General features: G+C 40.1%; 1 protein-coding gene across 3 annotated transcripts in view; it reads right to left on the bottom strand.

Moving 5' to 3' along the window:
• GPRIN3 (GPRIN family member 3) overlaps positions 1 to 16,844 on the bottom strand; it is a 58,866-nt gene that overhangs the window by 21,331 nt on the left and 20,691 nt on the right. The window contains exon 2 of one of the 3 annotated variants that reach the window (XM_081304688.1): positions 6,929 to 7,096. The exons of the other annotated variants lie outside the window; for them this stretch is intronic. The gene's annotated coding sequence lies outside the window, so the exon portion shown is untranslated. The remainder of the gene's footprint in view (positions 1 to 6,928; positions 7,097 to 16,844) is intronic. 3 annotated transcript variants of the gene reach the window in all.

Raw genomic sequence — 16,844 nt, 5'->3', positions numbered from 1 at the left:
TGGTTAAAATAATAGTACGGACAAACATAGATAAGGGCGGTAGAAAGAGAAGGCCATGGATGGATGCAATGTTTGAGGAAAGAATTATCAGGCTTTAGATTCTGCTGTAGACTTACTATTTATGTTCCTTCCAAACTCAGATGTTGAACCCTAATCCCCAATGTGATGGTGTTTGGAGGTGGGGCCTTAGCGGGTGATTAAGTCATAAGGACAATGCCCTCATAAATGGGATTGTTGTTCTTATAAAAAGGATCTCAAGTGCTCTCAAATTTCCTTCTGCCATGGGAAGATGCAGAAAGGAGAACCTGCAATGAACCAGGCAGATTGGCCAGACACTGAATCTACCAGTACCTGATGGACCTTCCAGCATCCAAAACAGTGAGAAATCAATTTCTGTTGTTTAGAAGCCACCCAGCCTGGCATTCTGTATTAGTAGCCTGAATGGAATATAGCAGACTCCAACAGGTTCAGGAGGATGATAGAAAACGTAAGAACCTGGATTGTGCCTGAGTGGGAAGGCTGTAAAAATTAGTTTTCTAATAAAAGACTGAAGGAAATGGGCAGAAAGAGGGAGGTGGTAAAGTCACAAATTGGCAATGGCTATTGTTGGGATTTGAAAGGGATCTTGCTCGACCACACCACACACACTTCTACTGACCCTGTAAAGCATCTCCTTTTGAAATTCATGGTAAGTCATACCAAATGGTAGTTATGATTATCACAGCACTTACTAGTTAAGAATTTATAAAAATGAAGTTTTCTTTTTATTTTCTCAACTAATCAAGCATTCAACTCAAACTTTTGTTTCTCCTGCATTTGTTTCATAGTTTTCTGATGGCAAGCTTCTAACTTAAAAAAAAAAAAAATGTTTGTTTGTGGTAGCACATGCCTGTAATCCCAGGGACTTAGGAAGCTGAGGCAGGAAGATCACAAGTTTAAGGACAGCCTGAACAACTTAAAATAATATATAAAAAGAGCTGGGGATGGTGGTTAATGGGACTTTTTCTTCAATGGAATATTTAGGATATTACAAATTTTCTTTGTCAATCAGTTATACCTATAGATTTCAAACTTTTTGACCCAATTCAGTGTAAAATTGTGTTGCAACCCAGTATACACATTCACATTCAAATGCTTATCTATTTCACCAAAATCAAATGTTAATAAAAACAATATGCATTTTCTGATATTTTTATTCAATGTCATTCCATCTAAGGTTGCTATCTGATGCTCACCAAATTGATGTCTACAGTGACCCACAGTTGGAAATAGTAAGCTTACCTCAGAGCTCCACATGGCTAGGAACCCATGTGTGCAGTGCAGCTTAGACTCTACCACACTGAATTTCAGAAATGCTGAAGAAGAGATAGGAGTAAAGCATATCTTTTTGGTAGACCACATATTTTTCTAAAGTTAAGAAAGATCTGGTAAATTTATTACATGGCAGTTTCACTCGGTTTATACCATATGTATTGGTAAACATGTCCCAAGTCCAAAATTCAGTTAATTGATAATCTTAAAGCATTAATCCAATTAATACAAAACAGTGAAGTTTAAATCTCCTGAAGGCCGTGTTTATTTTGAGTCAGAATGTTACATTGATTGAGTTTTAAGAAGCTGGAAAAAAAATAATGTGGAGTAAAAGAGATCTATAGTCACAGAGCCTCATCATTCCTGCTTCTGAAATTGCTGGGACATAAACACTCTTTAAAAAAATTCTTAATAATTACAGAAACTCCTTTTCATAGACTTCATTCTAGCCAACCAATCTGTATGATGTGCCCTACAGATGACTTGTGTGTACAACATCTATGACTTGGTATGTTATGATATGTGTCCTTCTTTCCAAATGGCATTTTCTTCCTCCTTGCAATGTCTAATGTCATGATTAAATGCTAATAGTGCGCTAAGTACTCAAGTAGGCGCCTAAGATGCAAAATGAATAAACACAGACTCTGGCCTGAAGAAGAGTACTGTGAAGTAAGAAGGACAGATGCCAAACTAATGATAATTACACAGAGGGAAAGGCAGACATTGAGGGACACATCTGTGAAGGTGGAGAGGATGAGACAAATGGGAAAAGGTGCTGACCAAGATAAAGACTCTACCCAATGAAGGTACCATTTCCCTCTTAGTACAAAGAATGGAGAGCATGGAGTACAATACATGAAGGGTGATCAAAGGGAAAATAACTCAAAAGTGCTTTTTAGTATTTCATGTCAACGCAAAGCAAGCATACTTACATTCAGTTTTGATGGATGAAATGAAACTTACTGATTTGTGTTTGCCAAAATAAAGCATGTTTATTTTTCCTTGTTGTGACTGCCCTTATTAAAATGTGGGATAACAGCCAGAAAGCTGATTGTCTACTTCAAAGTTCTCAAGGGCCTCTGTCCAGGGGTCCATGAAGTCAGAATTTGTTTCATAATAGCACTAAGAAATTACTTGCCCTTTCACGTTGATACTTGCACTGTTGTTACAAAAAAAGGCAATTATCTGTTAGTAATGTGCTGCAAAATGACATTTCGGTCAAGGACAGGCCAGCTGTATGAAGGTGATGTATGAGATCTCCTGAGAGTATAATGGAGCTGAAAGATTCCTGTTGCAGAGTGATGTAGCATCGTAACATGTTATCAGAGCACATTGCTCCCTTGCCCGTGGGAATGCTGGTGTATACACGCCTCCTGTATTGCCATTCATAGGAAGGTGTAGCACATAAAAGCACAGTGCATTAAACTTGATAATAAATGATAATGTTACCAGTTTATTTGTTTATTACATTATAGTTTTAACTCATTATTCTAGAGTGTACTCATAAAAGATGTGCATTGTAAAGCAGTATGCCATGGTACTCTGGCAACCAGCCTCTGGGATCTCCAGTTCACTGCATCTCTTGATGGTATCTAGGGCCACCTGGAGTGACTGACCTACTCCATCTAGGCTTGTGCAGGTGCACTCCATGATGTTCCAACAATGGAAATCTTCCCCAAAATGCATAATTAGGAATAGCTCCATTGTGAAGTGTCATGTACCTGTAATTATTCAAAATTTCAGAGTGTCCCTGAATGCATTTCCAAAGAAATTCAGAAAGGCTGTATTGGGCAATAGGAAGAACATCATTGTTTAGAAGACATGGAACTTCATCTTTGGGGCCTCAGAACCTTTGTCTGGGAAATGAGAAGGTTGACCTGGATGAGAGGATCCTAATTTAGCTGTGCATCAGAATGGTCTGGAAAGCTTTAAAAGAAATTCTGCAGTTGGTTTCATTCCTCCACCTCTGCAGAATCAATCTGTGGTTAATTAGGAACCACTTCATATGGAAGCCAGCCAAGATGCAGATGGACTTGCACCCTACTATGGAATTTCATTTGGTCTAAGTGAGCCTTTTGCCAGGTTAGCAGGTCATCCCTCCTGCCAAAAGGACTTCCTATGCTCAGGGTCAAATTTTTCTTTGGAAAGCTATTTTGATCTGATCCAAATGCTCTAGGTTATGACACAGAGCTACAATGGTTTAACCTTGGGAAAAAAAATATTTACGTAGTATTATTGAACACCCCCATAAAAACAATCTCAAGAAAACATACATGAAACCTCCAACTTTAAGCACTGAAGCTACCTGGTAAACACAGACCCAGGTAACCTAGTGGCTGGCTTCCTGTGTCAGAGAGGCCTCTCAGGAACACATTTTCTGAGCTCACTCTCCCTCTACTTGCCAAAATATGTCTGGAACTCCCTGAACCCAACCACTCCCATGATGTCCCTTGCCTGGATGGGAGCTGGAAAGTTGGCAGCGACTGAGGCAACAGGGACATACAGGGCTAGGGCAGGCAGCAGCTTAGGAGAAATCAGTCAGGACTTAAGGGACCAGACAGAGATTTGGCCTGCCAGGATGATGCTGGGGGAAGGTGGAAAGACACTGTCTATGCCAGTGATTAATTCATTCCCAAACCCTTGTCTTCCCAATGCTTACTACTCTCCTGATAAGATTTATAGCTAATTAGATCCACACTGAGATAGGTGGATAAAGAGAAGGAGGCTGCTCTTCTACCCTGGCAATGGTCAGTTACTGACATAGATACATGGTTAGCTGTGGATGGCCCAGAGATAGGCACCAAATATGACCCTTGAGGCAACCCAGGTACGGGAGCTATAGATGTTGGTCAGAGAAACTTCATCCTCTTTGACAAGTACCATATCCCAATGGCTTCTATATTACCCAGTAAGGGGACTGGACAAAATGTATACATGTGTGTATATGGTGTGTGTGTGTGTGTGTGTGTGTGTGTGTGTGTGTGTGTGTGAGATTTGCGCATCTGTAGGTGTGGGTGGGAGCCATTACCCTAATAGTAGAACAATGTCCTTATTTGGGAAGAAGGCTGGATTACAAGATAGGTTTGGCCTTGTGGTTTGGGTAACAGAATGAAAGCTGGATAGCTAATTGAAATGTTTACTGAGATGCCTACATTTTGCTAGTCAAGATATTCTAACCAATTTAAAATGATAGTACCCTTCCTAGAGCCAGCAGCCTCTCAATGCTAGATGGAGTTCTCACATTCTTTGACCTTGGGTTTCATGTATCTTTGAATCTGTAGAAAAAGGAATCAAAATAGAAAAGATGAAAGGGTATTCTTCTTCCTTCTTGAAAACAATTCCATGACAGATGGGTAAGATTTGCTTGGGCAGTTTGGTGGCCTGGCTAACAAAATAATCATCGCATCTCCTCTTGGAGGAGGAGGAGCAGAAAGTGGCTGTGCTTCCACATGGCCCATTTCCCACCAGCCCTGCAAGGAGCTGCAGAGGAACTAAATGGGCACCACTTTCCTTGGTTTGAGATTTTTTTTTCTTTCCTTTATTGAAATAGACCTTTGTTTGCCTCCTTGTCCACGTCCCTAGCAAGGACTAACTGTAATGCTATCACTGTTAACGCAATCTGGAATACCGGCCAGTTTGATATTTGCTGATATATTTCATAAAGAAAAAGGAAGAACAAGACTCCATTATGCCTAACTGATCTTAGCAGGGGTTTGGTTTTATGTGGGGTTCTCAGTTTCATAATGAATAATGTCTACAATTAACCTAGGCCAGGGAGACTTCATTTCAAGGAAAGAGTCTGTGAGCATTACCTGCCCCAAGAGAACTGGATTCCAGGAAATTCTTGCTTTAATTAGTAGAACAGAAAAAAAAGCAGTAAGCTCTTTCTCTGAACTCAAAGCTATCTTGTCCTTCTGTCATGCTACAAATAATATAGGATATTTAATAATGAATTTTGACTATATCGATCATTCTTCCAAAAAAAGTTATTGAGCACCTACTATGCACAAGCAATAATCATGTAAAATTTTATCTTATATAAAATTTACTTATTTATTCTACAAATTGTCCAGGTGCTAATCTTTAGGGCTCCTTTGGAATATTTATTTTAGTAAGATCATTCTAGCTTTTGCTGATGATAGTTTAATTCATCTTTAATATAATCTTTCTTAATTATTATTTTAGTCAGATTTTGTATCACCATGACTGAAAGACCCAAAAAGAACAACTTAAAGGAAAAAAGTTTATTTTGGCTCATGTTTTCAGAGTTCTCAGTCCATAGATGTCTCACTCCATAGCTCCGGGCCCAAGGTGAGGAAGAACATCATGGCTTAAGGGCATTAGCAGAGGACACAATGATCAGGAAGAAGAGAGAGCTCTACTCACCAGCACAAAACATATACCCCAAAGTCACATTCCCAGTAATCTACCTCCTCCAGTTATACCTACCATACCTGCCTATAGTAACTGCCCAGTTAATCCATATCTGTGGATTAATCCACTGACTAGGTCACAACTCTCATCATCTAATCAATTCACCTTTGAATGTTCTTGCCTTGCCTCACACATGAGCTTTAGGGGACACCACATATGAAACCACAATAATTATAGACCCCTTTTATTAATTACTGTTGTACTAGTTACTTCTATTATTACTTAGAATTTAAGTCTTGCCTTTGTTTGAATCTGCAGAAAGACTAGCAGTTTCTGCTGAAAAACTAGGTATCTCTCTTACATTCCTCTACAGAAAACACAGGTAAGCTGTTTCATATGAGCAGTGTACCTACCCCTCACCCTTCCTGCAAGCCTTGAAAGAGAAAAGAGAAGTGCTATGGTTTCCATGTGGTTTGTTCTTCAGTGGTTCTTGGATTGGAGGCTTGGTCCTTGATATTAAGAAATGGGGGGGACATTTAAGAAGTAGGCCCTCAGAAGGTGGGGCATATGCCTGCAATCTCAGCTATTCAGGAGGCTGAGGCAGGAGGATTGCAAATTTGAGGTCAGCCTGGGCAACTTAATGAGACCTTATAACAAAACATTTTTAAAAATAAAATAAAAAGAGCACTCTTCAATGGAAGAGTGCTTGCTCAGTGGTGAGGCCCTGGGTTTAATCCCCAGTACTTATAGAAAGAAAGGAAGGAAGGAAGGAAGGAAGGTGGAAGAGGTGGGGCCTCTCGGGAAGTCATTGGGCAAGCTGCCCTTGAAAGAAATTAAGTTAGTTCTGGAGATAGAGTTTTTAATAAAAGAGCACCACTGGCCCCTTCTCACTCTCTCTGGCTCTTATATCACTGTGTGATCTCTCCCTCCGGCATATACTCCTGCCAGATGCCATCTGCTATGATGTGATGCAAAGGGCCCCATGCAACAGCTGATGCCATGCCGTCTAGACTTTTCAGCTTCCAAAACTGTGAGCCAAATAGGCTTCTTTTCTTCCTAAAGTACCTACACTTAGGTAATTTATTATAGCAATAGAAAACAAATGAATACAAGAAGAAACATAAACATATTAGAAGGTAGTGTGAGTACATTGCAACTTGTAAAGAAACAGGGGGGAAAGGCAGAGAGTGTTATTTGTCAGACATTAACATAATCCAGTGTTTCCCAACTTCTCCTCCATTACCCATGATGGAAATTCAAAGTTGCTGCCTCATTCCTCCAACTCTCATTTGTAAGTGGGCATGTTGGTGGGTGATCCTCTGACCACCAGAGTCCAGCAGGAAGACATGAACTCCTGCAGCTCTGGTTGGAACTCATCATTAACACACCCATGCGGTGTGACAGGTATGTTCTATGAAATGAAAACTCATAAGAATATGTGTCAAATATGCTGGTTTGGGTAGATATAAGTATGATGATTTGTTTCCCTTTTAACAAATTTTTAATATCCTTTTTTCTTTTCAATATTTCATTCTGATACGTAGGCTTCTCATACATCATGAGAAGAGCCTTTGGCCTAAACAATTTTTCTCTTAGAACTATTAAAGTTGGGGGTATGGTGGCTTCTTAAGAGTCCATTGAACATTTCAGATGAAACTGGGGGTCAAAAACAACAACAAAAAGAAATTGGGGGTCATGGTTAGGTTCTCAAAATGATTTAAGAATTTTAGTTTTAGGCTCAAATGGTGACCTGCATAGCCAACATTCCTTCCTCTGAAGGCTGAACTCTGAAAAAGTGGCAGAGTTGTGTCTGGGTGGGAAGCCAGCTATCCCAAAGGGCTTTCTCTGTTGGTTTGGGCATGTGAAGGGAGGGACCATGACCTCTTGGGAAAGCAGACTTTCCCAATTTCTCGGTATGTTTTCTGTTTCAGAACCATTTGAGCTGCCTGTGCTGATTCACAGGTCACTCTCTATGGCCGCCTAACCTCACTTCATCCATCAGATCTATAGCTTGGCGTCACTCTCTCTGTCTCAGAAACTTGTATAGTTGGTGGATAATACTGACCTTAGACTCCTTGTCTACAACAAGGAGATTATCATTCTGTCCTGTCCATTAACAGATGGGACACCTGCCAAACATATCTTGGTAGTTTCACACCTTTTCCACCCTCTGGGGTATCTGAGCCTCCTGGACCCAGAGTCTGGACCTATCACCAGTAACCCACTATTTGACTGATAAAGCCCAGCCTTCAGCACTAGATTCCATTTGATATAATACAACAATCATGGTGACCTTGATTTGGATGAATTTACAAGATGTTCTGCCACCATTTCAGTTGTGCATGTTTTTCTTTGAAATACAGGCTTGTCTTGTTCTCATGAACCACAGTCTATTCATTATCTTCTTTTTGCCCATTAAATCTTGGCTAGCTTCTCCTCCTCATCTCTACAGGCCAGACTTCTCAGGTCTACTTTTGGCCTTTTCTACTTCCCTATTTTAATCACTGAGTGATCTTACCCAATCCCTTAGCTTTATAACTCACTGTCTTAGTCTGTTTTCCATTATTGTAACAAAATACCCAAGACTGTGTACTTTTTAAAGGAAAATACGTTTACTAAGTTCACAATGTTGGAATCTGAAAGCCCAAGATCATAGGGCTTCATCTGTATAGTATCTGGTGAGGGCTTTATGCTGGATGGCATCACAATGGCAGGAGTGGGTGCAGAAAGATCACATGGTGAGACAGGGAGCCAGAGAGTTTCTTTTTATAACAACCCTGCTCTCACAAGAACTAACCAGGGTCCCTAGAGACTACATTATTCACTTCTGACGGTTTGCCTCCAATGACCTACTAATTTCCACTGTCCCTCCTCTTAAAGTTTTTGCCATCTTCCAACACCACCTCACACATGGGACCAAGCTTCCCACATGTAATTCTTGGGGAAACACACTTAAACTACATCCAAACCACAGCACCCACCCTATTAGCTATTGGTGTGACACTGGTGTGTATCAAACTATCCTGAAACTCACTGTCAGAAAGCAGCCAGCATTTTTCAAGGAGGAAATGAGAATCAGTGAGAAAAATTAACTTCTAGGGGGTATAAGTGATGTGGGCCTCCAAATCTGATTCCTGGGATGCAGCATTCCCCATTGTGTTATGCACTTGCACAGAAAGGATCTATCATCCATCTCATTTCTGTCAGCAGCAATGTGGAGCTACTGCATTTCAAAATAATTGGAAAAACTCTCCCATATTTTTTTGTTTTCCAAAATTCAGTACAAACATGCCATTAACACCTCTTGTTATCTTCTTTTATTTGATTCTTAGATAAGAGCTTTTACCCATTTGCTACAAATGGCATATATAAATCTCCTTCTCTCTTCAAACTGTCATATGTAGTCAACCTGTATCAAATTATTAATTTTGTCTACATTTTCAAATTCAGTATGATAAAATGCTAGTAATTTGGAAAAAAGGAGGTGTCCATTAGGATTCTTGGTGGTGCATAGCAACCAAGATAACAAATTATCCTAGCCAACTTATGGGAATAATAATAACCAACACCTATAGCACTTACTTTGATTCAGCACCATTCTGAGTATTGGACTCATTGATTACTAGAACACCCAATAGAGTAGATACTGTTACTAGTTCTGATTTACAGATGAGGAAACAAAAGCACAGAGAAGTTAAGTAACTTGCCTTGGGTCACTTAGTTAGGAAGGGGCCAAACCTGGATTTGAACTCCAGCATTTAATTCCAGAGTCTTAGGTACTACAGCCAGTCTAAGGATCTGCAACAGGCATAAAGTTGAAGGGAAATCTAAGGAAACAGGTTTGGAAAAGGGTAGAAACCAGGACATAGTAGGGAATTATCACTGGGATAAACTCTAGTCACCCCATTCCTGAAACACTTGTTCCAATTTAAAGGTTCCAGTTTCAAAGTCCTGGGAGGGAAGCCCAGGACTTTGACCAGGAGAGGACAGGGAAGGGACTGCAAGGCACCTTCACTGACAGTTCCACTAAGGCTGAATGCAGAGGAGAAGAAGTAATTCCCCAATAGGAAACAGCGGTATTGCAGAGAAAAGGAACAGATTTGGCAAGGGTGGGCAGTGGGCAATGTCCATGGCATGCAGCATGAATGAAAGATTTTTATTTCGTATTAACAAAAATTTCAGGGGCAGTTGTGTGAGAAATCCCTCACCTTCCTTAAAAACATGTCTCCAATAGGATTCTTTATTTGGAAGAGATGCCATCACTCCTTGTCTCACCACCTGCCACCTGCAAGCCCACTCTATGAAGCTCACTGTTTTTCACTTGAGTTGGATCACAGCTTGGTCAAATCTCTAATACCAGGAAAATGCTGTCCTAACCCATGTAGCTATTTTTCCTGGTTTTCTTCTTTTCTCTCTAGAAGTCCTCTTCCTGATGCCATTTCTTAGATTTTCTTTTTCCTCTGTTTATTTCATAAATATTAGCATTTCCCAGATATTCTTCCAACTTCATACCTATACCCAGGGGACCCAATTACTAATGTGTTCATAAATCTCAAATCTATGTCCAGCCAGAAATCCCTATTGATCTTCAAAAGTAGATCTCCATTTTGAAGTCTTATTGATATCACTGGTTAAATATGGCCCAAATTCATTTACTTTTACCTCTAAGCATGTTCTTCCTTTTATGGATCTCAGTGAATGTCACCTCCATCTCCTCACTCAAGTCAGAAACCAGGAAGCCATTCTTGCCTCCTGTTCACCACACCTAACCAACCACCAATTTATAAATCCCTTCTTTGTAACATCTCCTTTATCTACCCACCTCCTGAATCTCCTTGTGCTGATGTAACATAGGCTCTTTTTATTTCTTGCCAGAATTATTTCAAGAACTTCTTAAATAATCTCTCTGCTTCCAATCTGTACCTTTTTCAATTTTCTATACTGTTGCCAAAGAGGTTTTTCAAAATGCAAATATGATCATGTAACTCCTAGAATTAAAATCCTTCAATGGCACCCACACATTTCATGATGAAGTTTGAATTCTTGAGTTTGGTACACAAGTCTCTTTGCAAAGAGTCTTTTATTTCCTCTTAAGCCTTATGCCTCTTATTAGGACCCCCCAAAACTTTCCATCCAACCATCTGAGAAGGATCTATGTATGGTTGGTTGTGCAAATATGACAAAGATTCTGCCTTCAGACATGCTGCTTTCTGTTTCTTAAATGTCCTCCCTACTGGGTTGAATACTGACCCCTAATGTTTAGGTCTACGTAGAACCTATGAACATGACCTTATTTGAAAATAAGATTTGCATGATATTATCAAATTAGGAACGGTTCATATGGAGATATAAATCCAGTATGATTGGCGTCCTCATAAGAAGAGTGAACTTTAGATACCCAGGGGAAAATCCTGTGAAGACCTAGAGACTGGAGTGATGTATCTATAAACCAAAGAATGCCAAGGACTGCTGGCAACCACAGAAGCCAGGAGAGACCATGGAACAGACTCTCCCTCAGAGCCTTGGGAAAGAAAAGCCCTGCCAACAGGGCTTATCAACCTACAGATCAGGGACAGAACAAATTCCTGTTGTTTTAAACCACCCAGCTTGCAGCATTTTATTAGAGTAGCTCTAGGAAGCTAATATGCTCTACTTTCTCTTTATTCCATTGTAAACATCAATTTGATGCCTTCCCACCCCCAAACCATCCCAGTCCCTGATTTGGAGGTCTTTTCTCTGTTCTCTTGTTGCATCCATGCTTCTCTATATTCTGATGCATTGCTAGGCTGTCTTCATCTTTTTTTTTTTTTTTTTGTCTTTTCAGTTAGATATAAACTTCAGGCACAAGAGAGGGTTGCCTGTCTGGTAGCCCCAGTATCTTGTACAGCACTGGCAAGGGTAAAAAAAAAAAAGTGCAGTTAATGTTTGGTGAATGTCAACATGCCTCAAAAGATAAGATCTCACAGCAGACTCTAATATAAAATAACTGTTCTACTACTGATGTTAGTTTTATTCACTAGCAATGGTGAGAATGATGTGATGATATCTCAAAGAAAAAGCACATATCACAGGAGTATCTAAATGATAGAAATATCCTTTGCAAATCAAAAGATAAGTAGAAGTCAGGGATGTTTACAATGTGCTGTGTTAACCTGACCGTGGAGGAGCTGTGATCTCTCATTTTGCATTAGTGGGGGTGCTTCCTTTATTGGGATAGGCCCACAGATACAGAAGCACTCATTAAGAAAGGAACAATCCAATGTGTTTAGAGTGGCAGCCTGAGAATTGCTTGTCAGAAGTATAGGAACTTATTCTCTAAAAATTAATTCTTGTGCCTGGTGTGGTGGTGCATTTCTATAATCCCAGTGGCTTGGGAGGCTGAGGCAGGAGGATCATGAGTTCAAAGTCAGCCTCAGTAACAGTGAGGTGCTAAGCAACTCAGTGAGATTCTGTCTCTAAATAAAACATAAAATAGAGCTGGGGATGTGGCTCAGTGGCCAGGTGCCTCTGAGTTCAATACCCATTACCAAAACCAACTAACCAACCAAACAAAAAAACATTAACTCTATGGCCTGAGTTGGATTAGCTAGTTATTCCCACTTTGCTATCTCAAGACCTTCAAATCAGTCCCCGAATTTTCATTACAGATCTCACAATTTGGTGGAAATTCTCCTAATATAGCTATAATAAGCTGGAGCTGTTTACCTTTCAGAATCCATTAATTTGATGATTTCTTATAATTGCAATGATATTACCTTCAGAAGGTAACGAGGACTTTTATTTTTCCCCCTAAAAGTGTTAAGAATGTCATCTACATATGTTTGGGCCTATGAAGACCACCTATTGACAGAGTTGGCCAAGAACTTTAGTATTTTGCTTGTAAAATCCCTTGCTTAATTGAGGGCTAAGGGATGAGCTAAAACAAGTTCTGTATAATAATTATTTTTCTAATTTGCACTATGCAGCATCACAGAACCTAAGTACTAAACATGAAACATATTATTTTTTGGGTTGTCCCAAATCGTTTAACATCTACCACGTGCCAAGTCTGTGGTAGGTCCTAAAGAATCACAAAGACAGTCAAGACTCAGTCTTGCCTTCACAGACATCTGCTAGGGGGAAGGCCATTTCAGTGCTAGAGATTTTAACATAAGAGAATGACCCATTCCAACATTTGCAATCAGAGAAGGCTTCCCTGGGTGTCAGTGGAGATCTGCTGCAAAGCTGGTCACTCAAAAGCCACAGGAACAGTGTAAGCATTAAACAGGTCAGAACATGTACAAGTGGGCTCAATCTCCCAGCTCTTGCCTTCAGGAGGCTCCTATCTAGTGTGGGAGGCAGAAGCAAAGGGAGACCAGTGCAAGGTAGTGAGCCCTGTGACAATGGCTGGCAGGGTGTCATGAGAACATGCTGTTGCTGTGTCCAGCAGAGGGGCCACCGTGGCCTCTGAATGCAAACACTGGCAAAGCTGGCTGAGTTTGCCAAGGGGAGGAGAGGGCATTTCAGGTGCACATGAACAACACATGAACAGATGCACAGACGGATTGCTGGGAGGAGTGGCCGGGAGTGGGGTGGGGCTGGAACAAAGAGTTGTTGGGTGTCACAAGGCAGCCATCTGTTAAGAGACAGGGCTAAATTGAGGACAAAGCGAGACTAGAGGGCACCAGGTTAAGGGCAGTCACTGAGGGTGTGGTGGGGGGCGGAGGGACCTTTCACAAGGCAATTGCAGATGGTGCCTGAGAACCGGTATCAGGAATAGGGAGGGAGGAACTGATTTAGAAATTCTTATTAAAGAGGTCAAGTCAGCTGAGCCTCATGAATGTGAAGGAGGAGGAGGGGCCAAAGACTGCAAGCTCTCAAGATGAGGCACAACACTACCAGGGTGTGGTAGGTGCTATGACATGTGCCTTCACAGGGTTCCCACCTGAAGACTGTGAGATCAGGGACCTGACCCACACGAGGAGGCTCCAGGGAAGTTATGCTGAGCAGGATGACACCTGAGCCCAGACCTGAAGGATGAAAAGCTAGCCAAGTGAGGGGCAGGGAGGGTGGAAGGAGGCCATTAAGACAAGAGAAACAGCGTGGACAGAGGCAGGAAGCTGGAAATGACCAACAGCTGACACAGAGAGGTGAAGAATGTGCCTCCAAGTATCAGAGGACTTGGATTCACCAGCTGTTTGCCACTTACTAGCTGGGTGGCCTCAGGCAAATTAACTCTGGTGCCTAAGGCTGAGAGCACTTGCCACACAGGGTCAGCAGATCCTTCTCATACAGTTTTGGCAAGCTCTTGGAAGACAGAGTAGCACAGGCCACGTGGTAGCCCTGGTACCAGCAGAACTAATAGCGCCGAGGATGGGAGAGTTACCTGGGCCTTCTTGCTAACACAAGCTCATCACTAGGTCTATTTTCTCACTCCATTCCCCTCTTTTCCTCACCCCATCCTCTCCATAGGCCCAGAATAATCCAAATATCAAGGTCTGTATTTTGACATTTAAATCTAAAATTCAGAAACTTCAGGCTGCATTGCAGAATTCTCACATCCCTGTTTCATCACACACTATGCTTCTTTTTACTTTTCCTAAATCCATCCTATGTGTATCTCCTTGCTTCATAATTATTCCCAAGGGGCATTATTCAATTATCACCTGTATGAGAAGAGAACTTGGTGTTGGGAAGGAATTATTATGGACAAGTAGCTTGTTAGACTATCCATTCTTTTGCCTAAATGTATAACTCTGCTGCTCCCACTACTTAATTTATCCTCCAGGGAAAAAAAAAATAATACTCTAGTTTTCATTTAGATGAATCATTTTCTAGCTTGACTTCATCAGTTACTCAGATTCTTAGCTCTTTTGACTTTTTTTCCCCATAACTGAACATATCCTTTTCTCCAACTTTTAGATATTATCCTGTAGGTAGAGGCCATTCAATTTTATGTATGGATGTATGTGTGTACATGTGTATATATAAGTATACAACATATATATTATGTACATATATACATAATATATACAAGTTTTAAAACTCTTAAGAATAAAGATTCAGGGCTGGGGATGTGGCTCAAGTGGTAGCGCACTCGCCTGGCATGCGTGCGACCCGGGTTCGATCCTCAGCACCACATACCAACAAAGATGTTGTGTCCGCCGAGAACTAAAAAAATAAATATTAAAAATTCTCTCTCCTCTCTCACTCTCTCTTTAAAAAAAAAGAATAAAGATTCAGAAAAGCAATGCTTGAGTAGCAGTGAAATGAAGCAAAAGTTAGGAAGAACACCAGTTAGGAAGATGTAACAATATTTTATGGGAACTGTGGCTTTGTTGATGGTCTTATTGAAGGCACACAGATGAGACTATCAGATAGGTGATGTTCATTATAAGCCCTGTGCAATGATGACCACCCAACACCCTGGGCTCATTGTTTTGATTCCTAGTCTTCTGTTGGCTTTGGATCCCCTCCCAGCAAGTGCACCTCTACCAGTGCTTTCCTATGTTCTGCCTCTAAGATTCCCCATTATCATATTCCAAGCTTACATAAGAAATTCTATAATTTTTCTGTTTTACTCCATGGTTTTTAGAATGGGACTCCAAAATCTATTTTCATTTCCTATGTGCATCTCCCCCCCCTTACACATTAACTTCCTTTTTTTTTTTCATTCCTTGAATTGAGTTTCAGAAGCTTCTGGACGTTCAGAGTAGTAAACTCTCTTCCCCCACCCCCACTCCCTCTCTCAATATATATTCACCAAGTACCGATGGAGAATATATATGCTTATTCTTATTATAATAAAGATATCAAGACACTTAAAAACAACTGTTGATATTAAAATGATTTGGAAGTGGAGCTATAAAAATATTTACAAAGCAAATTATTTTTAAAAAATCGATTCCAGTCTACTAATCTTCAAATGTTCAATATTGAACTCAGTGGAAAACTGAACTGAATTCATTGAATATATAGTGAGACTTCCTATGTATAGGGCATTATAAGTTCTGTGGGAACTATACAGAGATGTATATGAAGATATATAAAATTTTTTGCCCTCAAAAATTGAACATTTCAGGGAAGATTTATACCTATATTTATATAAATGCACACATACTTAGATACACACATACTTAGATACACACACACACACACACACACACACACACACACACTTTATTTCCTTAAGCCACGGAAAAATTTAGGTGGTGTGTTATAGAAATTAGCTCCCTATGGTTCGATTTATCTACACTGATTAAATTGAACTGTGTGCTATTTCTTAGCACAGCATAAAGATTTGAGTTGGGTTTTCAAAGCTGAGCCTTTGAGCAGAGGGAGGAGCCTAAGCAAAGGTTACAGACAAAAAAGTATAGATTGTGGTCCATTGTTGTCTGGAATTTACAGAGCATGTGAAGAAAAAGAGCTGGGTGGGGTGTATGTGAGTTAGGAAATTTGGTTCTAAGATCAAAAGTACATTCTGAATAAACAATGCCAGCTTAAATAATTAGATTTAGTTTTAGAAATTATTTTAAGACCCTGTACCTTGAAGTGAGTGAAAAATGAATGACTCCATGAAATAAAATGTGAAATGAAAGAGGAAAAAAAAGGTAGGGTCTGTACAAAAATGTTTCTTAAGTATTGGGAAAACCATATGAATCCTAAGCTTAAGAAGACTGATGGAATGATTCAATAATCTTGATTTTGACTGACTTTTGCAAATATAGAAGAAAATGTTCACTGGTTTCAGTGTAAGGCCAACACACATGTCAAAAAAAAGTGTTTATCAATTATCTTGGGAGTGACCATGATTTTTGATGAATCACTTGAACATATGGAATAATGTATCATCAAGGACAAAGGTCCTTAAATAACACTGTATCTGGCTTCTTGCATTGGATAGTTTTGCAGATGTCCCTGGGCCTTTTCTGCTTTCTCACGGTGACTCCTTAATTGCATGCATTTTTAAGGCCACTGATTTCAGAAAGTTGAAATATGAGATATTGGAAGAAAGGTGGCTTCTAAATTTTTTTTTTTTTTTTTTTTTTTTTTTTGCAAAAGCAAACTAGCTCTTGCTGGAATCAAGCAGAGGCTCAGCCTGTTAGATCAAAATTAAAAAAATAACCAATATGGATACAAACAGATGGATGATTATTCTATGCTATCTTGGTCACTGATAC

Source organism: Spermophilus citellus (genome assembly GCF_964194105.1).
Source record: "Spermophilus citellus genome assembly, chromosome: 8".
Taxonomy (NCBI): domain Eukaryota; kingdom Metazoa; phylum Chordata; class Mammalia; order Rodentia; family Sciuridae; genus Spermophilus; species Spermophilus citellus.
This window is presented reverse-complemented; position numbering and strand designations above follow the sequence as displayed.